This window comes from Thalassophryne amazonica, chromosome 9 (assembly GCF_902500255.1).
Source record: "Thalassophryne amazonica chromosome 9, fThaAma1.1, whole genome shotgun sequence".
In the NCBI taxonomy this organism is placed as follows: domain Eukaryota; kingdom Metazoa; phylum Chordata; class Actinopteri; order Batrachoidiformes; family Batrachoididae; genus Thalassophryne; species Thalassophryne amazonica.
In genome coordinates, this window is record NC_047111.1 from 113,968,562 (window position 1) to 113,995,484 (window position 26,923).

At 40.7% G+C, this 26,923-nt stretch overlaps 1 protein-coding gene and 1 long non-coding RNA gene across 2 annotated transcripts in view; both read left to right on the forward strand.

Annotated features, from left to right (window-relative positions):
* The window catches only part of LOC117518003 (vacuole membrane protein 1-like), a 256,471-nt gene that overhangs the window by 84,617 nt on the left and 144,931 nt on the right, over nt 1-26,923 (forward strand). The gene's annotated exons all lie outside the window — the stretch shown is intronic.
* On the forward strand, nt 298-14,581 carry LOC117517868. Its single transcript, XR_004562873.1, has 4 exons — nt 298-335; nt 4,375-4,379; nt 8,566-8,569; nt 14,501-14,581. It is a non-coding gene; the product is annotated as an uncharacterized LOC117517868 (long non-coding RNA).

Sequence of the window (26,923 nt, forward strand, 5' to 3'; positions counted from 1 at the left end):
CCACTCTGAAAGGTGCAGTTTTATCACACAGCACAATGCCACAGATGTCGCAAGATTTGAGGGAGCGTGCAATTGGCATGCTGACAGCAGGAATGTCAACCAGAGCTGTTGCTCGTGTATTGAATGTTCATTTCTCTACCATAAGCCGTCTCCAAAGGCGTTTCAGAGAATTTGGCAGTACATCCAACCAGCCTCACAACCGCAGACCACGTGTAACCACACCAGCCCAGGACCTCCACATCCAGCATGTTCACCTCCAAGATCGTCTGAGACCAGCCACTCGGACAGCTGCTGAAACAATCGGTTTGCATAAGCAAAGAATTTCTGCACAAACTGTCAGAAACCGTCTCAGGGAAGCTCATCTGCATGCTCGTCATCCTCATCGGGGTCTCGACCTGACTCCAGTTCGTCTTGAGTGGGCAAATGCTCACATTCGCTGGCGTTTGGCACGTTGGAGAGGTGTCCTCTTCACGGATGAATCCCGGTTCACACTGTTCAGGGCAGATGGCAGACAGCGTGTGTGGCGTCGTGTGGGTGAGCGGTTTTCTGATGTCAATGTTGTGGATCGAGTGGCCCATGGTGGCGGTGGGGTTATGGTATGGGCAGGCGTCTGTTATGGACGAAGAACACAGGTGCATTTTATTGATGGCATTTTGAATGCACAGAGATACCGTGACGAGATCTTGAGGTCCATTGTTGTGCCATACATCCAAGAACATCACCTCATGTTGCAGCAGGATAATGCACGGCCCCATGTTGCAAGGATCTGTACACAATTCTTGGAAGCTGAAAATGTCCCAGTTCTTGCATGGCCGGCATACTCACCGGACATGTCACCCATTGAGCATGTTTGGGATGCTCTGGACCGGCGTATATGACAGCGTGTACCAGTTCCTGCCAATATCCAGCAAATTCGCACAGCCATTGAAGAGGAGTGGACCAACATTCCACAGGCCACAGTTGACAACCTGATCAACTCTATGTGAAGGAGATGTGTTGCACTGCATGAGGCAAATGGTGGTCACACCAGATACTGACTGGTATCCCCCCCAAATAAAACAAAACTGCACCTTTCAGAGTGGCCTTTTATTGTGGGCAGTCTAAGGCACACCTGTGCACTAATCATGGTGTCTAATCAGCATCTTGATATGGCACACCTGTGAGGTGGGATGGATTATCTCAGCAAAGGAGAAGTGCTCACTATCACAGATTTCGACTGGTTTGTGAACAATATTTGAGGGAAATGGTGATATTGTGTATGTGGAAAAAGTTTTACATCTTTGAGTTCATCTCATACAAAATGGGAGCAAAACCAAAAGTGTTGCGTCTATATTTTTGTTGAGTGTATTACTCCATTGATTTTCTTTTCACAGTTTTTTTATATTGTAATTTCACTGTTCATTTCAAAGACTTTTTTATAGTGTACTGCTATGAATTCATCAGATATTAAAAGTTTCCTTCTATGATTTTAGTACATTACTGTATGGAAATGCTCTATAGCTCATGGTCCTCATTCACTGCTTACCTGGCTTGGCTGCCTTCCTCGCTCTCTTTTTGTTTTGTGATCCAAATCATTTAAAAAAAAAAAACTTTCCACTGTATTGTGTGGGTGTGTGACCATGTTACTTGAGTCCTGGAACATAACTGCTGTGAAACAATCAGGAAGTAACAATTTAATTCTCTGATTACCACACCTGCTCCTAATCCAACAACAGTCCAGCATCTTCTAACCATAGATGCACCAGAGTTTCATGAGTTTGTCCTTTTTATAACTATTTCTTTTGGGATTAATAAAGTCCTTTCTTATTCTTAAGCCCATTTACTTTGGCAAGTTACAAGATGATGACATTATTGTTTTTGAGTTATGTGAACTTGCTTTAGGGGATGGAATCTGTCTATCTAGCTAGCTACACTGTAAACAAGTTACCAGAACTCAAAAATATTGAGTCGGTCAATTGCCCCAAAATTTTTGAGTTCAGTTAAAAGCCAGTTGTTCCCAGAATTTAAAAGTTTCAATTAATGCTACTTGTACCTCATGATTACAATTATATTAAAGTGTTTATTAAGTAAAAGTAAGTCCCTTCAGCTGCTCCTTTATTGGATCACCACAGTTGAACACCACCATGTTGAGCTGGCACAACCCCACATGAAATGGAGAAATGTGGCAGGGGTGGGATTTGAAGCAGGAACCTTCTGCACCAACACCAAGCACACTAACCACTTGGCCACCACCGCTGTTAAAGTGTTTAAGTCAACTCAAATATTTTAATATGTATAATTACTTAATTATTTTAAGTTGTGCTTAAATTATGCTTTGATGTTTTGCTTACTTAATATACAATTAGTTCAAGTCAGTAAAAAAAATCTGAGTTTAATTTACTCAAAAAACAAGACCATATTACACAAACTTAAAATATTTAAGTAAGTAGAACATATTCTTAAAACTTTGAGTCTTTTTAATTAATTTGAAATTTTGGGTTTACGAAACTGAAAAATAGGCAATCCAACTCATACTACTTTCATGAAATGTGAAAAGGTTGCATCTGGCTGGATTAAATGCCATTAAAATGCCAATGTCAGTTTTTATAGACAGCACTTAAATATTTTAAAAATTTGTAATAATAATAATAATACATCACATATGTACAGAATGTTTCTTGATCATTCACAACACAAGTTACTGCAGCTCATCTTGGAAACGTTGGAATGAACTGAATCATGTAAATCCAGATGAATAAGTGTAGCCTGGAATTTTTTTATTCTTTTTAAGATGACTGTCTTGTGCTGCTATTTCCTAATTGGAATGTACTATTTTGTGAAATTTCAGATGATTCATGATCACATTTCTTCACTACTACACGCACTGCATTGCATGACTCCATACAAAAAATGAATCAGTAATTATGATATAAATGGTGGGTTGAAAAAAAACAAAACAAACAAACATAAACAACAGCAACAACAAATAACCTGCTGTGCACACATGCGACATTGATTTTCAGTTCCTCATGCCTACACTGCACCATCACTCCATCACATGATGCAAATCATGACACAGAAAAGTACTGTTTTATACAGCACGTATTTAATTCCAGTTTCCAATAACAATGGTGCAAAATCCCGCGAAGCCCAGAAGGTGGTCCACAGTCTGCGTCAGTGTTGGTCAACCAGCTTTCACATCCTCCTTCAGTGTGCACACTGATGCACACTTTGTTCTGCTCTGGCACTGAGAGGAAATGCATGTCACGGCTTCTTTTTTATGTCTTGCTGAGTATAAAAGTTGATTATTTACTTCATAATAAAAAAAGTCAATGAAAGATCTGCTGACAACAAGAGCTAGCCACTGAAATTCAAAGCCAAGAATGGCTGCAATCACACGCTCCAGACCTTCAGCTACAAGTCCTTGTTTTTACAAACACTTGTGCCCAACTCTGTTTAGTTTGTCACAATAACCTGATAATTATGAGGCATTTAAAACTCATGTCTGCCCACAGGATCCAGAGGAATCATTTGATGTGGATCATTACATGCGGAGAGGACAACATTAGGAAGGGAATATCCCAGAATTATTCACATCAGGATGACGTATATAATCACAGATACAAGCTGAATTGCTGAACCTGATTGCATGTCTCAGTAGTAAAGAGTCATGAAAATGTTTTGGAATACCACAAATCTCTAAGTACATCTCAGACAACTCATGGGTCAAAGCTTGGAATGAAGTTATGCTAGAATAGATGTCACAAGTAATTGGTGTGTGAAACAAATACAGAATATCTCAACATAAATTTAGATATTTATTTATAAAGCTTTCCAAATAAATGGTTGTGTTTAGGCAGCACGGTGGCTTAGTGGTTAGCACTGTTGCCTCACAGCAAGAAGGTCGTGGGTTCAATTTCCACCTGTGGCCTTTCTGTGTGGAGTTTGCATGTTCTTCCCATGTTTCTGTGGGTTCCCTTTGGCTGCTCCGGCTTCCTCCCACATCCAAAGACATGCATGTTAGGTGGAATGAAAACGTAAAATTGTCTGTAGGTGTGAATGTGTTTGTTTGTCAATATATTCAGGGTGTACCCTGCCTCATGCCCCAAAGACCCCAGTCCCTCCATGACCCTTAATTGGAGTATGTGGGTATAGAAGACGGACGGATGATCGTGTGTTTGCATATCAATCAATCAATCAATTTTTTTTATATAGCGCCAAATCACAACAAACAGTTGCCCCAAGGCGCTTTATATTGTAAGGCAAGGCCATACAATAATTATGTAAAACCCCAACGGTCAAAACGACCCCCTGTGAGCAAGCACTTGGCTACAGTGGGAAGGAAAAACTCCCTTTTAACAGGAAGAAACCTCCAGCAGAACCAGGCTCAGGGAGGGGCAGTCTTCTGCTGGGACTGGTTGGGGCTGAGGGAGAGAACCAGGAAAAAGACATGCTGTGGAGGGGAGCAGAGATCGATCACTAATGATTAAATGCAGAGTGGTGCATACAGAGCAAAAAGAGAAAGAAACAGTGCATCATGGGAACCCCCCAGCAGTCTACGTCTATAGCAGCATAACTAAGGGATGGTTCAGGGTCACCTGATCCAGCCCTAACTATAAGCTTTAGCAAAAAGGAAAGTTTTAAGCCTAATCTTAAAAGTAGAGAGGGTGTCTGTCTCCCTGATCTGAATTGGGAGCTGGTTCCACAGGAGAGGAGCCTGAAAGCTGAAGGCTCTGCCTCCCATTCTACTCTTACAAACCCTAGGAACTACAAGTAAGCCTGCAGTCTGAGAGCGAAGTGCTCTATTGGGGTGATATGGTACTACGAGGTCCCTAAGATAAGATGGGACCTGATTATTCAAAACCTTATAAGTAAGAAGAAGAATTTTATACACATAATTTGTTTTGGCTTCTCCTCTGTTGCAGTGTTTGCATTGATTGTGTATTGGAGTGGTGTTGTGTTGTGGAGACCAACTGCCTTGACTTCAGCTGAGTGAGACGTTTGAGTGTTTGGGTTTGTGATGGTCCTGGATCAACACTGAACTCCATGCTTTGAATGTCTTCTTGGAAAAAATGTGTCTGTGTGTGATGAACGTGTGTTTAACTTAATTGCAGAGAGGTCCACTTGTCGTGGGAGTGATGTTTATGTCTCTGGGAATAAATTTTTGCAAATTTCTTAAAAAAAATTTTAACCTTTGTTTAACCAGGTTAGTCCCATTGAAATCAAGATCTCTTTTACAAAGGAGACCTGGACAAATATAAAGTTTCCAGTCCACCAAACCTGTATGTCTTTTAGATGTGGGAGGAAGCCAGAGCACCCGGAGGGAAATCCATACATGGGGAGAACATGCAAACTTCACAAAAAAAGGCTACAGGTGCGAATCAATCGCATGACCTTCTTGCTGTGAGGCAACAGTGCTAACCACTAAGCCACCATGCTGCCCACAATGCCAGCATGTTGATACACCTTTGACAGCAATTACAGCCTCAAGTCTTCTTGAATATGATGCCACAAGGTTGGTGCACCTATCTTTGGGCAGTTTTGTTCATTCCTCTTTGCAGCACCTCTCAAGCTCCATCAGGTTGGAGCCATTTTCAGATCTCTCCAGAGATGTTCAATCAGATTCAGAACTGGGCTCTGGCTGGGCCACTCAAGGACATTCACAGAGTTGTCCTGAAGCACTGATCTGTGCATATTTTTACCACTCCACAGCTGTTGGTGGCGCTATACTGCCTTCTGTCCCCCTAATCGCTAAACATTGCTACCATTGGTTATGTCATTCACTCAGCGTTAGAACAGCTGCATTTACAGCCAACATCAACATTTCCCCATTCAGGTTTGTTTGTTTTGGGGTTTTGTTGTTGTTGTTGTTTGTGGGCAGGTTTTTTTTTTTTCTGTCATGACTGAAACTTAGTTTGCTGTTATGCAATTCTGGAATTTACAACCTGTGTGCTATTAACATTAGTGGCGGTATGTACAAAGGCCACCATATTTGCACAAAGTTCAGCAAATTTAACTTTCAACATGATGCATGTCACATCTGTCTGCGCCAAACTGACGCAAAGAATCGTTCACACAGTAATGAAGGCGATGCATGCAAAATCTGTATTCGACTGAAGTTGTGAACACATGTTTTGACCGCAATAAACTAAAAATTTTTTTGAGATCTACCAAGCGTCCGAATAAAAAAAGAGGTTTTTGGACAATATTCATATTTGAGAGTGACTACATTTACATGCCGTTAATATTTGGGTTAAGGTAAATATTCCGGTTTCTGAATCATTAGGAATAACCCGTTTACATGCTTAAGCAGACAGTTACTCCTGTATACATGGTCATTGGTATCATTTGGAATATCCCCATCTAAACAGCGATGCACGTCTTCTACCGGTGCTTGATTTGGTCTGGCGTTTGTGCAAATCCTGCTTCGTGTAAAACCCCTCACTACACACTTTATACACTTTTTTCAAACAGACATTAACATGTTCTCACTTTTCTCTCCTGTGTAAACACTCTCTTTTTCTTCTGGGCGAGAAGATTATAAATAGACACAAGCAGAACACAATGCGCGTGCTGTCCCTTCACTCACTGCCTCCAGGGCTACGGATGCGGGACCCGCAAAGAATCCAAGTCATGGCCACGGAGCTCTGCGGCTGTGGTATACCGAGACCCTCCGGCGCTTTGGATTTTTTTTGCAAGAAATCTATCCTTGCAGGCTGCCTCCGCATCAAAACAGCAAGCGTAGTCTCTGGACCTGTTGCCACAGTTGGCACAGCTCCACACAGCAGAGAGGGGGGGCGGTGTGGGTGGCCCGCTGCGGCATTTACTGAGTCCGCAGACTCAGTAAACGCATCGGAGGCAGAGCAATTGCGGTGACTGGTGCTGTGACCGGCCCGCCTGATAAGGACGCAGAACACAATGCGCTGTTTACCTCTGCTTCTGTGGTGTCCGGTGGGTTGCGCGCGCCGCATACAAGTAGTTGCCGTACTCAAAAGACCAAGATTCCTTGCAGATAGGACATACGTAGAACACAAAACAATGTTCCTTTCTATGGGGATATCCCGATGCGCATTTATATGACCTGATATTCGGGTTAGAAAAGGAGTAACCCAGGGGTCTTATTTGGGTTTTTAAAAACCAGAATATGAGCATATTCAGGTTTTTGCAGGTGTTTACATGGCAGTGCGCAACCGGGTTATTCCTGTTATCATATACCTATAAATGATACACCAGTATAGACCTCAGTGCTGCTTTTGATACTGTTGACCATAAAATTTTATTACAGAGATTAGAGCATGCCATAGGTATTAAAGGCACTGCGCTGCGTTGGTTTGAATCATATTTATCTAATAGATTACAATTTGTTCATGAAAATGGGGAATCTTCTTCACAGACTAAGGTTAATTAATGAGTTCCACAAGGTTCTGTGCTAGGACCAATTTTATTCACTTTATACATGTTTCCCTTAGGCAGTATTATTAGACAGCATTGCTTAAATTTTCATTGTTACGCAGATGATACCCAGCTTTATCTATCCATGAAGCCAGAGGACACACACCAATTAGCTAAACTGCAGGATTGTCTTACAGACATAAAGACATGGATGACCTCTAATTTCCTGCTTTTAAACTCAGATAAAACTGAAGTCATTGTACTTGGCCCCACAAATCTTAGAAACATGGTGTCTAACCAGATCCTTACTCTGGATGGCATTACCCTGACCTCTAGTAATACTGTGAGAAATCTTGGAGTCATTTTTGATCAGGATATGTCATTCAATGCGCATATTAAACAAATATGTAGGACTGCTTTTTTGCATTTGCGCAATATCTCTAAAATTAGAAAGGTCTTGTCTCAGAGTGATGCTGAAAAACTAATTCATGCATTTATTTCCTCTAGGCTGGACTATTGTAATTCATTATTATCAGGTTGTCCTAAAAGTTCCCTGAAAAGCCTTCAGTTAATTCAAAATGTTGCAGCTAGAGTACTGACAGGGACTAGAAGGAGAGAGCATATCTCACCCATATTGGCCTCTCTTCATTGGCTTCCTGTTAATTCTAGAATAGAATTTAAAATTCTTCTTCTTACTTATAAGGTTTTGAATAATCAGGTCCCATCTTATCTTAGGGACCTGATAGTACCATATCACCCCAATAGAGCGCTTCGCTCTCAGACTGCAGGTGTTTCTTTCTCTTTTTGCTCTGTATGCACCACTCTGCATTTAATCATTAGTGATTGATCTCTGCTGTCTTCCACAGCATGATTTTTGCCTGATTCTCTCCCTCAGCCCCAACCAGTCCCAGCAGAAGACTGCCCCTCCCTGAGCCTGGTTCTGCTGGAGGTTTCTTCCTGTTAAAAGGGAGTTTTTCCTTCCCACTGTCGCCAAGTGCTTGCTCACAAGGGGTCGTTTTGACCGTTGGGGTTTTTCCGTAATTATTGTATGGCTTTGCCTTACAATATAAAGTGCCTTGGGGTAACTGTTTGTTGTGATTTAGCGCTATATAAATAAAATTGATTTGATTGATTTGATTTGAATATGATTGGATAAAACACTAAAGAATAAATAGCAATACACCCTTTTCGCAGACGGGTAATATTTTTCATACCACCTCAGTAATTACCCAATCCTGACAGCGGAGCGGCGCCACGACAAAGAGGCATGGTCAGAGGAACTGTGAAATACTGGTGAGTCACTATTAATAATTTCTTACGTGTCCAACCTCGTAGGTTGATCGTTAAAATTAAATTTGTTAGTTCTAAAAGCCATCATAATTATTTATAGGAAAACGTTCTATTTTTTTCTACTAACTTTGAGAGTGTTTACACACGAGAGAAACGTGAGAAAATGCTAATGCCTGTTTGAGAAAAGTGTATAAACTGTGTAGTGAGGGGTTTTACAGCCTTAAAACGTCTATAATAATTGTAAAAAATAACGCTGACTACTTCATGGATTTCGCCTATCGCGGGTTATTTTTAGAACGTAACTTCCTAACTTACTTCAGGCGGGCCGGTCACGGCACGGTGATTGCTCTCACTGCCTCCGATGCGCTTACTGAGTCAGCGGGCTCGGTAAGCGCCACAGCGGGCCACTCACACCGCCCCCCTGTCTGCTGTGCCGAGCTGCATCCAACTCCAGCACCAGCTCCAGAGACTACGCTCACTGTTTCGGCCTTTGGCCTCAGGGTGTATGGTTCCTTCCTTGCATTCTTTGCATTGCTAAATAAAGTAGTGGCAGTTCTTGTCTGTGCTAACGTTGAGCTTCTTCACCAGCGTTGTGAATGTGCTGTGGTGTTTCAGAAGCGTGGCAATCACTCAGCACCCTCTAGCAGCACAAAGGGAAATAAAATAACTCGCTTCTTGAAGAGTACACTGAGGGCGTTGTTCAAGGACGTGCGCACCGGCCTGTTCTCTTTTATTTCGCATCTTTAGAAGTGTCCTGACATCTTAATACAACTGCTCCTTTGGTCTAAAAACTTTAGTTTCCCACAGGCCATGCTCTGGTCCGCAGCATATCCCACAGCAAGGCTGAATTTTGAACTAAACATTGGATGTTGGAAGATGAGTGTTTGGCTCTTCTAAACCCACAAAATACTCAGAGTATTTTGCAGCAAGCTGTTTGATGACATTTGTGGGATTTTGTTGGAGCTACAAAATGTGGCCCTATAATCTTCACTACACTGGGAAAAAAGAGGAACTCCTATGACTGACTCGGAGTGCATTCAGTGCATTGTCAAATTTTATCTTGTGAGGCCACTGGGTTCAATTGTCATTTTTTGTAACATCCATTTGACATTTTGTGTGTGTGTGTGTTTGATTTATCCACTTGTCATGTGTGCTCTGTCATATCTGGTGATATACAGTAGTGTTCAGAATAATAGTAGTGCTATGTGACTAAAAAGATTAATCCAGGTTTTGAGTATATTTCTTATTGTTACATGGGAAACAAGGTACCAGTAGATTCAGTAGATTCTCACAAATCCAACAAGACCAAGCATTCATGATATGCACACTCTTAAGGCTATGAAATTGGACTATTAGTAAAAACAAAGTAGAAAAGGGGGTGTTCACAATAATAGTAGCATCTGCTGTTGACGCTACAAACTCAAAACTATTATGTTCAAACTGCTTTTTTTATCAATCCTGTGAATCACTAAACTAGTATTTAGTTGTATAACCACAGTTTTTCATGATTTCTTCACATCTATGAAGCATTAATTTTGTTGGTTTGGAACCAAGATTTTGCTGGTTTACTAGTGTGCTTGGGGTCATTGTCTTGTTGAAACACCCATTTCAAGGGCATGTCCTCTTCAGCATAAGACAACATGACCTCTTCAAGTATTTTGACATATCCAAACTGATCCATGATACCTGGTATGTGATATATAGGCCCAACACCATAGTAGGAGAAACATGCCCATATCATGATGCTTGCACCACCATGCTTCACTGTCTTCACTGTGAACTGTGGCTTGAATTCAGAGTTTGGGGGTCGTCTCACAAACTGTCTGCGGTCCTTGGACCCATAAAGAACAATTTTACTCTCATCAGTCCACAAAATATTCCTCCATTTCTCTTTAGGCCAGTTGATGTGTTCTTTGGCAAATTGTAACCTCTTCTGCACATGTCTTTTATTTAACAGAGGGACTTTGTGGGGGATTCTTGCCAATAAATTAGCTTCACACAGGCGTCTTCTAACTGTCACAGCACTTACAGGTAACTCCAGACTGTCTTTGATCATCCTGGAGCTGATCAGTGGGTGAGCCTTTGCCATTCTGGTTATTCTTCTATCCATTTTGATGGTTGTTTTCCATTTTCTTCCATGCATCTCTGGTTTTTGTCCATTTTAAAGCATTGGAGATCATTGTAGATGAACAGCCTATAATTCTTTGCACCTGCGTATAAGTTTTCCCCTCTCCAATCAACTTTTTATTCAAACTACGCTGTTCTTCTGAACAATGTCTTGAACGTCCCATTTTCCTCAGGCTTTCAAAGAGAAAAGCATGTTCAACAGGTGCTGGCTTCATCCTTAAATAGGGGACACCTGATTCACACCTGTTTGTTCCACAAAATTGACGAACTCACTGACTGAATGTCACACTACTATTATTGTGAACACCCCCTTTTCTACTTTTTTTACTAATAGCCCAATTTCATAGCCTTAAGAGTGTGCATATCATGAATGCTTGGTCTTGTTGGATTTGTAAGAATCTACTGAATCTACTGGTACCTTGTTTCCCATGTAACAATAAGAAATATACTCAAAACCTGGATTAATCTTTTTAGTCACATAGCACTACTATTATTCTGAACACTACTGTATTGTCATTGCATACATTATAGTTTTGGATCCAAACTGTGCATTTATCCTCTGATTCTGTGTGGACATACCCAGAACTGGGAATTCCACTTGTTTTGGAGGCCAAGCTTTGGCGTCTGCAGGTCGCCACAGGAATGCCAGCAATGTTGCCTCTATTGTGAATCCCACGGGGTCAAAGAGGAGCACCTTGCATCTCTATCAGTACTGTTTTTGTGGTCTGTAGACACAATCAACAATACGCAGATCAGTGGACATGAGAAAGCAAACGCAGACAGGCCAAAGCTCATCTTCATTATTGCCTCTGCTGCTCAGGAGGCATTTGTGTACATCCAGCTTTGGCCATATTTTACATATACGTTTACATGTACATTTACATATGTTCACACCTGCCTATATTATACAAACAGTGAATATTTATGAGCTTTACCTCGTTGAATGGTACATTCCATCTTTCACCTCATGAAATACTCGATCCACTGAAAGAATGAAAAAAACATTCATTATTTGTTTTATATAATGGCAAAAGCAGATCCTTGTCACTTGATATTTTATTAATTTATAAACAACAGAAATGGGACTTACATTTTGGTGTGTCAGTGGTGCTTTGACATTAACAGTCCAACACAAACTTTAAATAGGAGTCCTAAATTGTTCTCAGTCAACTTACAACAAAACAATCCTAATTATGTAGTCCATGATGCCGTGCACGGTCTTCGTGTACACAGACTGCCATCTGCTTCCCCCACTCCAGTGAAAAATCTCGTTAGAAATTTGTCCAGCTTTTCATCCTAACAGCTCTTCATGCCTCCAGATGGCTTATGATGTGGTGGATTTTGGTTTTTTGTGTGTGTGTTAGAAGAATTAGCACCGTCAATTAGCTCCTTCAAATAGTCATCCGCCAGCAAAACAACTCCGCCATTTTTAAATAAACGCTGCCCCCGGTAGTGTGAGCACACACGGTGGTCGGTGCGTGCAATAGCACATTTCATATAGCATGTATGTAGCTTCTGGACCAAAACTTTAGAAGTCAGGTTCCTCATTAGGATCAATTTCTAAAAGATTCACGGTAGCACCTGCAGCTGTACAAAGTATCAGAATCTAGAACCAAACTTTTGTTGTTTGTTTTGTTGTGCATCAGCTGGAAATGTGACATCATTAACCTCTAGTACACCTTCACCTCTAAGGCTGTCAATGACAGACAAAGCCATGACTGTAAAGGCAACATAAAAAAAAAAAAAACAACAAGAATTTATAAGTCATCACCAGGACAAAGGCAGAGCTTTTTTTTTTTTTCCTGTCAGTTTTAGCTTCCTCTGTGGTTGACAGCCTTTTAGGTCATCATGACGAAGTGCCTATTTAAAGGTGAATGATGTCCACATTTCTATCTGATGCCTCCAACTCCTTCAACAGTTCCTTAGTTGTGATCCTGAGGTTCTGGTGGACCTTTGGGCCAAACATTAATTCATTCCTGGGAGTTAATTTGGGCCTCTATTCTGAATGATCTGTACAGGACCACGCCTCTTATATTTTTGAAATAGCTTATAGAATAATTGTAGTGAATCTTTTAAAGATAGCTCCTATGGAGCAACTTGACTGGTGGCGATCCACAATTTTGATCTGGATGCTGTAGGTTAATGATTTAGATTGACTTTTTTCCTGCTCTTAAATGCAACGAAGCACTGCCTGGTTCCACTGGTAGGCGCATAAATATGGCCAGTGTTTTCCCAATTAACTCATGATTATGTCAGTTAGCCATTGGGAAGCTGTTAAAGGTAATTTCACCTAATTTCTCAAATCTTGTGGGATCTCTCATGCCATTTAAAGACCCATTCATTGTGGTGTTTGGAAACTGATCACCCACAAAATGTCAAAATGGCGTTGTGAATAATAAATGAAATAAATGCATTATTTTAAAATATCTTGATATAGGAATAAAGTAGAAATTTCACCTGAATTTAATGAATACACATATTGTTTGATAAAATAGAATATGTGCACTTGGTAAAAGTTGAATTTAAATGTTGTATATGTACACTTATGGCCTCAACTGTATTTTGCGTGATACAAATGTGATAAAATTATGCTTTTGTCTCTATTTTATTTATTTATAAATATTACATATTTAGTGGACTTTCACTATATTTATAAATTTGCCAAAGTGTTTTGCACAGGTTATTTCTATAATATCTGATTTGTAATTTGGTAAAACAGCGCCCCCACTGGCACTTTGAGCACTCTCTGGTTGTTTATGGTAAACAGCTGTTCAAGCAGCCTCTTTAATAGACAGAAAGAAAAATTTCTTCTCCTGTCAGACTTCTTTCCCGCTCTTAATTCCTTCCGCAAGACATGTGTGTGTGTTTCCATGTGAGGTTGTTCATGCACATACTGGAGACTAAGTAAGACAGAGGACAGCTACCTGGTTGTTGAGGGCTGGGCTGCAGATTAGTGGTGAGTCACCTGGACAATGTGAGAGGGATTGGCTTTTGTGTAAGCTGAGAGGCAGTGACACAGCATTAACAGTCCAACAAGGAGACAGAACACGGATTCTGAGTCACGCAAAGCTGTGTGTTGGCAGGCCATCAGTATGTGTTAGGTAAATACACAACACCTGACAGCTTTTCTTGGGTTCATTTTTCAATAAAAAAGGATATATACAGTAGTGTTCAGAATAATAGTAGTGCTATGTGACTAAAAAGATGAATCCAGGTTTTGAGTATATTTCTTATTGTTACATGGGAAACAGGGTACCAGTAGATTCAGTAGATTCTCACAAATCCAACAAGACCAAGCATTCACAGAAGCCTATGACTTTTTCTGGGTTGTGTGGGTGTCTTGGTGGCTTTCCTTACAGGTTGCCACAGTAAAAGACCACTCTAAAATGTTCAGTTTTATCACACAGCACACAGATGCTGCAAGTTTTGAGTGAGCGTGCAGTTTGCATGCTAACTGCATGAATGTCCACCAGAGCTATTACTCTTGAATTGAATGTTCATGTCTCTACCATAAGCCGTCATCAAAGGTGTTTCACAGATTTTGGCAGTATATCCAACCGGCCTCACAACTGCAGACCACGTGTAACCACACCAGCCCAGGACGTCCACATCCAACATGTTCACCTCTAGGATCATCTGAGACCAACCACCCGGACAGCTGCTGCAACAGTCAGTTTGCCAAAGAATTTCTACACAACCTATCAGAAACCAGGGAAGCTCACCTGCATGCTCATTGTCCTCTTCGGGGTCTTGACCTGACTGCAGTTCATTGTCGTAACCAACTTGAGTTGGCAAATGCTCACATTCGATGGCATTTGGCTCCTGATCAACTCTGTGTGAAGGAGATGTGTTGCACTGCTTGAGCCAAATGGTGGACACACCAGATACTGACTGGTCCCCACTCCCCAATAAAGCAAAACTGCACATTTTAGAGTGGCCTTTTATTGTGGCCAGCCTAATGCTGCGTTCACACCGGACGCCACGCGAGCAGTGGCGGTGAGAGATTGCCATGTACTCTATGGAAGGGCGCCACAAAAGTTTAAGCCACGCGATGCGATGTGATGGCTGCAAATAAAGCATCGCGAATAAAGCGATTTTGAGCGATTGGACTGCATTTATATAGCGCTTTTCCATCTGTATCAGACGCTCAAAGCGCTTTACAATTATGCCTCACATTCACCCCGATGTCAGGGTGCTGCCATACAAGGCGCTCACTACACACCGGGAGCAATAGGGGATTAAAGGCCTTGCCCAAGGGCCCTTAGTGATTTTCCAGTCAGGTGGGGATTTGAACCCATGATCTTCTGGACTCAAGCCCAACACCTTAACCACTAGACCATCACCTCCCCCCCACTAGACTATCACCTCCCCCCGGGAGGTGATGGTCTTACCCGCCACAATACCCGATGGTATTATGGCGTAATATCGCGTTGGGTCGCATTGCCCTCTTCCCCAAGTTGAAAAATCTGAACTTTTTTGTCTTGTTGCGCCATGATGACCAATCAGGGACTGGATATGTAGTGACATGGAGATGTCTGGAATTTATACTTGATGTGGACATGTCCTGTCTCTGACAATCAGCTTGTGAGCACTACTTATGTCCCTTTTGTCCTTTATTTAACACAGTTAACAGAGTTTGAGGGGAGAGTGAGGAACTGCAGCAGCAGCCAGTTTTTTTTCTTTGTTCACATGTGCACGCGCAAACAAATCGTCCGTGAAAATAATTTTATTAACTACACAGATGTATAATAAAACAAATGGTGACTGGTTTATAACACAATTATGACAGAGTTGGAGGGGAGAGCGAGGAACTGCAGCAGCAGCCAGTTTTTTTTTTAATTGTTCACATGTGCGCGCGCGAACGGGACAGGAGGTCCCCAAACTGGGTCCTGGAGAGGCAGAAGTACTGCTGAAAGTGGCCGTCAGATGCAGCTCCTGCAGCAAATGATGAAACTCCCCGAATTGGGAACGTCTCATGAGGATGTTGTGAACCCAGGGACGGCGCCGCTGGCAATGTTTGTCAGCTTTCCACAACAAATAGAGCACAGCAACTTGCTCTGTGTGATCAAGGTCCTCCATGTTGACTTGACAGCGAGCGGAATGGAAGCTCATCCTATTTGATGATGCATTGGGGCAAATTTTCGCAGCGAAAGCAGAGCAACACACCGGGTGATGGTGGCATCGTGTGGCGTCCGGTGTGAACGCGGCATATGGCACACCTGTGCAATAATCATGCTGTCTAATGCTGATTAGACAGCATGATTATTGCATCTTGATATGCCACACCTGTGAGGTGGGATGGATTAGCTCGGCAAAGCACCACTTTAATGATATTTTAGATCTTGTTCTGACTTATGGTATGGAAATAGAAGACTTAACAGTATTCCCTGAAAACTCCCTTTTGTCTGATCATTTTTTAATAACATTTACATTTACCCTGATGGACTACCCTGCAGTGGGGAATAAGTTTCATTACACTAGAAGTCTTTCAGAAAGCGCTGTAACTAGGTTTAAGGATATGATTCCTTCTTTATGTTCTCTAATGTCATATACCAACACAGAGCAGAGTAGCTACCTAAACTCTGTAAGGGAGTTAGAGTATCTTGTCAATAGTTTTACATCCTCATTGAAGACAACTTTGGATGCTGTAGCTCCTCTGAAAAAGAGAGCTTTAAATCAGAAGTGTCTGACTCCGTGGTATAACTCACAAACTCGTAGCTTAAAGCTGATAACCCGTAAGTTGGAGAGGAAATGGCGTCTCACTAATTTAGAAGATCTTCACTTAGCCTGGAAAAAAGAGTTTGTTGCTCTATAAGAAAGCCCTTCGTGAAGCTAGGACATCTTTCTACTCATCACTAATTGAAGAAAATAAGAACAACCCCAGGTTTCTTTTCAGCACTGTAGCCAGGCTGACAAAGAGTCAGAGCTCTATTGAGCTGAGTATTCCATTAACTTTAACTAGTAATGACTTCATGACTTTCTTTGCTACAAAATTTTGACTATTAGAGAAAAAATTACTCATAACCATCCCAAAGATGTATCGTTATCTTTGGATGCTTTCAGTGATGCCGGTATTTGGTTAGACTCTTTCTCTCCGATTGTTCTGTCTGAGTTATTTTCATTAGTTACTTCATCCAAACCATCAACATGCTTATTAGACCCCATTCCTGCCAGGCTGCTCAAGGAAGTCCTACCATTATTTAATGCTTCAATCTTAAATATGATCAATCTATCTTTGTTAGTTGGTTATGTACCACAGGCCTTTAAGGTGGCAGTAATTAAACCATTACTTAAAAAGCCATCACTTGACCCAGCTATCTTAGCTAATTATAGGCCAATCTCCAACCTTCCTTTTCTCTCAAAGATTCTTGAGAGGGTAGTTGTAAAACAGCTAACTGATCACCTGCAGAGGAATGGTCTATTTGAAGAGTTTCAGTCAGGTTTTTAGAATTCATCATAGTACAGAAACAGCATTAGTGAAGGTTACAAATGATCTTCTTATGGCTTCGGACAGTGGACTTATCTCTGTGCTTGTTCTGTTGGACCTCAGTGCTGCTTTTGATACTGTTGACCATAAAATTTTATTACAGAGATTAGAGCATGTCATAGGTATTAAAGGCATTGCGCTGCGGTGGTTTGAATCATATTTGTCTAATAGATTACAGTTTGTTCATGTAAATGGGGAATCTTCTTCACAGACTAAAGTTAATTATGGAGTTCCACAAGGTTCTGTGCTAGGACCAATTTTATTCACTTTATACATGCTTCCCTTGGGCAGTATTATTAGACGGTATTGCTTAAATTTTCATTGTTACGCAGATGATACTCAGCTTTATCTATCCATGAAGCCAGAGGATACGCACCAATTAGCTAAACTGCAGGATTGTCTTACAGACATAAAGACATGGATGACCTCTAATTTCCTGCTTTTAAACTCAGATAAAACTGAAGTTATTGTACTTGGCCCCACAAATCTTAGAAGCATGGTGTCTAACCAGATCGTTACTCTGGATGGCATTTCCCTGATCTCTAGTAATACTGTGAGAAATCTTGGAGTTATTTTTGATCAGGATATGTCATTCAAAGCGCATATTAAACAATATGTAGGACTGCCTTTTTGCATTTACGCAATATCTCTAAAATCAGAAAGGTCTTGTCTCAGAGTGATGCTGAAAAACTAATTCATGCATTTATTTCCTCTAGGCTGGACTATTGTAATTCATTATTATCAGGTTGTCCTAAAAGTTCCCTAAAAAGCCTTCAGTTGGTTCAGAATGCTGCAGCTAGAGTACTGACGGGGACTAGCAGGAGAGAGCATATCTCACCCGTGTTGGCCTCCCTTCATTGGCTTCCTGTTAATGCTAGAATAGAATTTAAAATTCTTCTTCTTACTTATAAGGTTTTGAATAATCAGGTCCCATCTTATCTTAGGGACCTCATAGTACCATATCACCCCAATAGAGCGCTTCGCTCTCAGACTGCAGGCTTACTTGTAGTTCCTAGGGTTTGTAAGAGTAGAATGGGAGGCAGAGCCTTCAGCTTTCAGGCTCCTCTCCTGTGGAACCAGCTCCCAATTCAGATCAGGGAGACAGATACCCTCTCTACTTTTAAGATTAGGCTTAAAACTTTCCTTTTCGCTAAGGCTTATAGTTAGGGCTGGATCGGGTGACCCTGGACCATCCCTTGGTTATGTTGCTTTAGACGTAGACTGTGTTTCATAATTATTGTATGGCCTTGCCTTGCAATGTGGAGCGCCTTGGGGCAACTGTTTGTTGTGATTTGGCGCTATACAAGAAAAAAGTTGATTGATTGATTGAAAGGAGAAGTGCTCACGAACACAGATTTAGACAGATTTGTGAACAATATTTGAGAGAAATAGGTCTTTTGTGTATCTGTCTATAAAGCAAGAAGCATCTGTGTGAGTGCAAGTATGTGGTTCGCATATCCCTCTGGCTATTTCTTAGATCGCCCTCAGCTTTGGGATATGGCTTGTGCATAGCAGGATGATGTGCATCCTTTATTATGAAAATTTTGAGAATTAATTTTCAAAACCTTTATTTTGACTAACATTGTAACATCCATACTTCCACGATGGTGTGGCTCGCTGATGTTAATTGTAGCAAAGTTAAACAACATCAAATAGTTCATGTTGCTTGCACCATTTCACAATAAAACATGAGTGAGTGTTTCATTGTCTCCCAGTGGGAGGAGGAAAAGGATGAGGTTATTATTAACATCCTTGTGAAGTTCAGTTCTGAGAGGCAGATAAACCAACCCATCCAGAACCAGCGCTGGTGTGGTGGTCACAAGGTGGCCACTGAGATGTATGACCAGGAATTCTTACTTGGCCGCTCATAGTAAAATAGGCAGGATAAAGTCAAAATTATGTCAAAGTTTGCATAAACTGCATGATTGACAGACATTTTACACATTCTGCAACTGTGTGTGTGTGTGTGTGTGTGTGTGTGTGTGTGTGTGTGTGTGTGTGTGTGTGTGTGTGTGTGTGTGTGTGTGTGTGTGTGTGTGTGTGTGTGTGTGTGTGTGTGTGTGTGTTGTAGCACAGTGTGCTTCCAGTGGGGAGGATTTGAGGATGGGGAGTATCCAGTCAGACTGGGTCAGTTGTGGGAGTTTCTTGACCTTTCTTGTTTTTTTTTATTTATATGTCTTCTGTACTGAAACAAAAACAAGTGTGTTGTCAAATATTTTCCCACTAATTCACTGGACACACTATAAAACTGCCTCTGCTAACAAAGGCTGTGGTTTTTTTCCTGTATATGTTGTGCTGTTCACTGAATACTCCAAATTCATTAAAGTGCAATTCAAAACAAAAAAAGCAATGAAAGGTTTATGGTCACTAATTTCTTCCAATACAGGTGGCACAGTGGAGTAGTGGTTAGCACTGTTGCCTCACACCAAGAAGGTCCTGGGATCATTTGCCTGAGATCACCTGGTCCTTTCTGTGTGGAGTTTGCATGTGATCCTTGTGTCTGAGTGGGTTCCGTCCAGGTGCTCCGGCTTCCTCCCACATCAAAACACATGCTGGTTAGGTGGACTGGTGACTCTAAATTGGCCGTAGGTTTGCGTGAACGTGTTTGTTTGCCTATATGTGTACCCTACCTCTAACCCTTTGACTGCTGGGATAGGCGTCAGCGCCCCCCATGATTGTTAATTGGAGTAAGTGGGTACAGAAAATGAATGAATTTCTTCCGGTGTTGGGGTCGTTAGTCAAAAAATAATGTATTACTCATTACTTACTGCTTTAAAAAATGCAATACATTACTCTCTATGGATAACTCATTACATTACTCGTTACTTTTGCATTACTCAGAAACAGCTTATAGCCAAACCTTACACCTATATGTGCTGCACACATATTATAAATTCTTTATTGTTATACGGAAGTGTGCGTGTGTGTGTGTGTGTGTGTGTGTGTGTGTGCGCACCTCTCTCTCCCACCCTCTCCCTTAATACATTTGTACACAAACATTCTTACAGTTTTACAACATTTAAAATTTCTGTGGCTGTGTTTAATTAACTGTCGTTAAAGTGTGTTAGAGCGCAAAATGCACCAAAAGTTTGCTATTTAACACATAGACAGATAAACAGACAGACACATACACACTTTAGATATTTCTGGTATGACAGTTATTAAAACAAGTTACTGCTACATTAAAAGTCAATAAGCAGCGTTTGACTTACATGTGTAGCAGGACAGCATGAAAATGAATGAAGCTCTTTAATCCATGTTTTACCTTCACTTTTATATATATATATATATATATTTATTTATATATATTTTATAAATATATATATTCTATAATTATATCTAAATATATTTTATTTATATATATTTATATATATTTTAGTTTTAGTTTTAGCTGCAGCCCACATTCTTCCCCCAAGCTGACGGCGGCGCATCTCAGGGTTGCTGCATGGCCTTCACCCACTTGCCTCAATTCGGATAACGCACTTCTTCAAAGTTAGTGCACATAAACAATGTCAAATGTATATGTATATATGTATAATTCTTGTCTTGTAATTAAACTGGTAGAACCCTTTCTTCACCATTATGGGAGTAAACAAAGTTTACTGGCTAGCCAGTCGAATTCATACTGTGTTTGTGCTGCATTCAGGGAAATCTTGTAAACTTTGAAAATGCTCTTAGGAACTGTAGTGTGGTTGCTGAATTTAGAATAGTAACACATTACATTACTACATTACAGACAAATGTACACATTACAAAGTAATGTGCGATGTGTGTCCACTGGACCTGGACAGGCCTGACCTGGCAACACTATAATCCACCTGTCCTACTATCAATTTGAGCTACTGTAGACATTATGGTATATCTCAGCTGCTCACTGTCCTAAAGTGAAGCATGAGTGTAACTGTTACCTCAGGCAAAAGTTGCAGCAACCACTGACGCTGGAGAGCAATATTTTTTATAAATTCAGAGTTCTCAAGTTTCTGTTAGCTCCAAATGAAATCTGTTTGGACTTTTTGACCCTTAAATGTATTTCTACAAAACCAAATTCCATTTGGCTTTTCCCATTTTGCTTGATGTCACCATAGCAGATGTGCTATGGATCTGCATGTTTATCTGGCACATATTTTACTGGATGCCCGTCTTTTTATGCAACTCCAGATGTACAGGAAGGATGGGACACAAGTGGACCCGAACCGTGGACCTTCTTATTGGGCAGCAAGTCCACTAACTGCTTCAATCAATCAATCAATCAATTTTTTTTTATATAGCGCCAAATCACAACAAACAGTTGCCCCAAGGCGCTTTATATTGTAAGGCAAGGCCATACAATAATTATGTAAAACCCCAACGGTCAAAACGACCCCCTGTGAGCAAGCACTTGGCTACAGTGGGAAGGAAAAACTCCCTTTTAACAGGAAGAAACCTCCAGCAGAACCAGGCTCAGGGAGGGGCAGTCTTCTGCTGGGACTGGTTGGGGCTGAGGGAGAGAACCAGGAAAAAGACATGCTGTGGAGGGGAGCAGAGATCGATCACTAATGATTAAATGCAGAGTGGTGCATACAGAGCAAAAAGAGAAAGAAACAGTGCATCATGGGAACCCCCCAGCAGTCTACGTCTATAGCAGCATAACTAAGGGATGGTTCAGGGTCACCTGATCCAGCCCTAACTATAAGCTTTAGCAAAAAGGAAAGTTTTAAGCCTAATCTTAAAAGTAGAGAGGGTGTCTGTCTCCCTGATCTGAATTGGGAGCTGGTTCCACAGGAGAGGAGCCTGAAAGCTGAAGGCTCTGCCTCCCATTCTACTCTTACAAACCCTAGGAACTACAAGTAAGCCTGCAGTCTGAGAGCGAAGCGCTCTATTGGGGTGATATGGTACTACGAGGTCCCTAAGATAAGATGGGACCTGATTATTCAAAACCTTATAAGTAAGAAGAAGAATTTTAAATTCTATTCTAGAATTAACAGGAAGCCAGTGAAGAGAGGCCAATATGGGTGAGATATGCTCTCTCCTTCTAGTCCCCGTCAGTACTCTAGCTGCAGCATTTTGAATTAACTGAAGGCTTTTTAGGGAACTTTTAGGACAACCTGATAATAATGAATTACAATAGTCCAGCCTAGAGGAAATAAATGCATGAATTAGTTTTTCAGCATCACTCTGAGACAAGACCTTTCTGATTTTAGAGATATTGCGTAAATGCAAAAAAGCAGTCCTACATATTTGTTTAATATGCGCTTTGAATGACATATCCTGATCAAAAATGACTCCAAGATTTCTCACAGTATTACTAGAGGTCAGGGTAATGCCATCCAGAGTAAGGATCTGGTTAGACACCATGTTTCTAAGATTTGTGGGGCCAAGTACAATAACTTCAGTTTTATCTGAGTTTAAAAGCAGGAAATTAGAGGTCATCCATGTCTTTATGTCTGTAAGACAATCCTGCAGTTTAGCTAATTGGTGTGTGTCCTCTGGCTTAATGGATAGATAAAGCTGGGTATCATCTGCGTAACAATGAAAATTTAAGCAATACCGTCTAATAATACTGCCTAAGGGAAGCATGTATAAAGTGAATAAAATTAGTCCTAGCACAGAACCTTGTGGAACTCCATAATTAATTTTAGTCTGTGAAGAAGATTCCCCATTTACATGAACAAATTGTAATCTATTAGATAAATATGATTCAAACCATCGCAGCACAGTGCCTTTAATACCTATGGCATGCTCTAATCTCTGTAATAAAATTTTATGGTCAACAGTATCAAAAGCAGCACTGAGGTCTAACAGAACAAGCACAGAGATGAGTCCACTGTCCGAGGCCATAAGAAGATCATTTGTAACCTTCACTAATGCTGTTTCTGTACTATGATGAATTCTAAAACCTGACTGAAACTCTTCAAATAGACCATTCCTCTGCAGATGATCAGTTAGCTGTTTTACAACTACCCTTTCAAGAATTTTTGAGAGAAAAGGAAGGTTGGAGATTGGCCTATAATTAGCTAAGATAGCTGGGTCAAGTGATGGCTTTTTAAGTAATGGTTTAATTACTGCCACCTTAAAAGCCTGTGGTACATAGCCAACTAACAAAGATAGATTGATCATATTTAAGATCGAAGCATTAAATAATGGTAGGGCTTCCTTGAGCAGCCTGGTAGGAATGGGGTCTAACAAACATGTTGATGGTTTGGATGAAGTAACTAATGAAAATAACTCAGACAGAACAATCGGAGAGAAAGAGTCTAACCAAATACCGGCATCACTGAAAGCAGCCAAAGATAACGATACGTCTTTGGGATGGTTATGAGTAATTTTTTCTCTAATAGTCAAAATTTTGTTAGCAAAGAAAGTCATGAAGTCATTACTAGTTAAAGTTAATGGAATACTCAGCTCAATAGAGCTCTGACTCTCTGTCAGCCTGGCTACAGTGCTGAAAAGAAACCTGGGGTTGTTCTTATTTTCTTCAATTAGTGATGAGTAGAAAGATGTCCTAGCTTTACGGAGGGCTTTTTTTATAGAGCAACAGACTCTTTTTCCAGGCTAAGTGAAGATCTTCTAAATTAGTGAGACGCCATTTCCTCTCCAACTTACGGGTTATCTGCTTTAAGCTACGAGTTTGTGAGTTATACCATGGAGTGTACACCAACACACTTCAGTAAATCAATCTATTTATTTTTACATGTGCAAGAGATAAACCTAACAGAAAATAAAGAATCACAGCTCAATTCTAAAAGTATTTATCAGCTTATGGTGAAGCAATGCTGAAGGGAAATAGATTTGCATGGTGGACATAATTTGACACCAAAATCAAAACTGTGCAAGTTTCGAAATGTTCTTCAGACTGTGCGTCACTGGAATAAATTTGCCAGTTTAACAAAATTATTTGCAATATTGAGAGCTAGAGTGTTAGCATGAATGCTTATACCATTTTGATCCACTAGGAGGCACTGCTGTACAGGTAAACAGATTGACACTGTACTTTGCACTATTGTAAACCAACAGCTGTGTGAAAGTTCACTCATTTAAGTGGGTTCAAATGTCTGCCGTGTCTGATTGGTCTGTGTTTCATTCAAACCAGTGACAAGCCCTCAGAAATACACAAACTATCTGTGTCATCTAGAACAAGTACACTTTTCCTGGAGAAGATATGACTGTTTCCTGTTGCTTCACTCTTCGTTGTCGTGCCCTCCCACATCCTGTCGTGTTCTGTCCTGCCTTCTGTCACGCACCTCCGGATGTTGCGGCCACGCCCCACAGTTGTAAGATTGCTTTGGCGCTACATTGTGTAATGTCCAAACAGTGTTTGTGCGTCAGTGGAAGCACCCGTCCTACACATGAAAGCACCCACGGGCCGCTTACGCCACCCTGCTCTGCATATCCGCCTTCACGCGCAGAGATCACAGCAGTGTTCGGGACGTGTTTGATCATCTCTGCCATCTCAACTGTCAGTTCGCTGTGTGACACGTGCTCCTCCGCAAAGAATGCAAAGTTAATTCATCTTTCTGCGCCTCAACAGATCCTGTTCGTTTTGCAATTTGAACAAATGGCTCACATGGTGTTTCAGCCTTTTTGTCATGATTCAGTGTGGAATGAACAGAGGCTGCTTGTACAACTTCCTTGTTCCTCTAAAACTGTTTTGACGTGTGAGAATATTGAGCAGGAATAGGATTACTTTTAGAAGAAATTTTGCTTTCAAAATGTAGCTGCTGCTTTGTACTCGTGTTTCCTTGTGACCCTGAAGTACTTAATGAAACTTTCCTTCAGGCACATATCATTTTTTTTTTCTTGGTTATTCATAGTTTTCATTGACACTTATTGTGCAGTTAGAAAAGCTTTTGAGATCACAAGGATCTGATTTTAAAATGTGTTGAAAAGAGATTGTTCCTGGTGATTTATTCTTCTGGTGTGGAATTTGGAGTAATTAGCGGTGCCATACAGTGTAAAGAGGCTTTTGTAATGGCTGTGTCTGTCTGTCTGTCTGTCTGTCTATTTGTTTGTCCGTCCAATATCTACAAAATGCAGAGAAATTTCAGTCAAACTTGGTAGATAAACTAAATGGACCGTCCTCTTGCAACACAGGTCACATCAAAGTCAAAGGTCAAATCAAAGTCACCATCGGTTGTCTGGGGAAATATCTTCAAAATGCAGAGCAATTTCAAACACGTAGTGGATAAACTGAGTGGATGATCCTTTCATAATACAGGTTATGTCAAGGTCATATCAAAGGTCATCATCTATGGTCCATGGCGATGGTTTCAAAATGCAAAGAGTAATTTCAGTCAAATGTAGTGAATAAACTCTTTGAGTCTTCCTCTTGCAACAAAGGACATGACAAGGTCATAGGTGAAATGTCAAAGTAAATCAGGGGTCATCATTTACTGTGTTTTGTGTGTCTACAAAATGGGAAGAGAAATTTCAGTCAGACCTGTTGGATAAACTCTGTGGAATGTCCTCTCACAGCACAGGTCATGTCAAGGTCATAGGCCAAATTCCCATGTCAAATCAGAGTTCACTGCCAAAAATACATTAATGGCCATATCTCAGGACCTTGATGAGTTGCTGAAATGTGATTTTCTGTATTGACATCTGTTCTCATGGAGCTAACAAATGTATCAAATCTATTCTCTTATATCACGGCTGAGTGGATCCTTGTCATTTGATTGGTGCTTTGTATGTCATGTGACATGGATTATTCTTCCTATTTGTGTTGCGTTGGATTTAGTGTGCAAATTTGCTTCCATTTACCATGTAAATTTGCTTCCATACATTTTGTACCATTGCATTTTGTGACCAACACCAACTCACACACACTAGTGGGGGCAGCGTTTAGGCAGTTTATTTTGCTGACAGACGACGATTTAAAGGAGCTAATTGACGGTACTAATTCTTGTAACACAAAAAACTAGCTGTAAGCCGCCTGGAGGCATGAAGAGCTGTTAGGATGAAGATGATGAAAAGCTGGACAAATTTCTGATGCAATGTTTCGCTGGAGTGAGGAAGGCAGATGGCAGTCTGTACATGGAGTCAGTGCACGGCATCACGGACTACTGAGAACAATTTTGGACTCCTTTTTAAAGTTCGTGTTGGACTGTTGACGTCATAGCACCAGTGACCAACACCAACATGTAAATCCCTTTTCTGTTGTTTATAAATGAATAATATATCAAATGACAATTTTCGCTCTTATATAAAACAAATAATGAATGTTTATGAGTTCAGTGGTATGAATAGTCGTTGAATGGTACGTTCCATCTTTCACCTTATGAAATATTCATACCATTGAACTCATAAACATTCATTGTTTGTATAATGTCAGTGGCTTCATGTGATGATGTGAAAGGTGCCTTGACACTTGCAAGCATTTTGGCTCCGCACTCTCACGCACTTCGTCACATGTTCATTCCATCTTATGAGTGGCTTTAAAATTCTGTTTCAGATAGATTTAACATCTCATTATAATCAATCAGATGAGCTGCACTGTGATACTGTGCGCTGATGCAATCACTCACGCAGTGTTTTTTAATTGTTGGCACAACATTCACATGAAGTTCACATAATTAATGCGTGACAGAGATTTTGAACATTTCAAAAAATCTTTTGCGCACTTGCACGAAACCATACACAGTTTACAATGGTTTGCAACGAGTTTACTCTCCT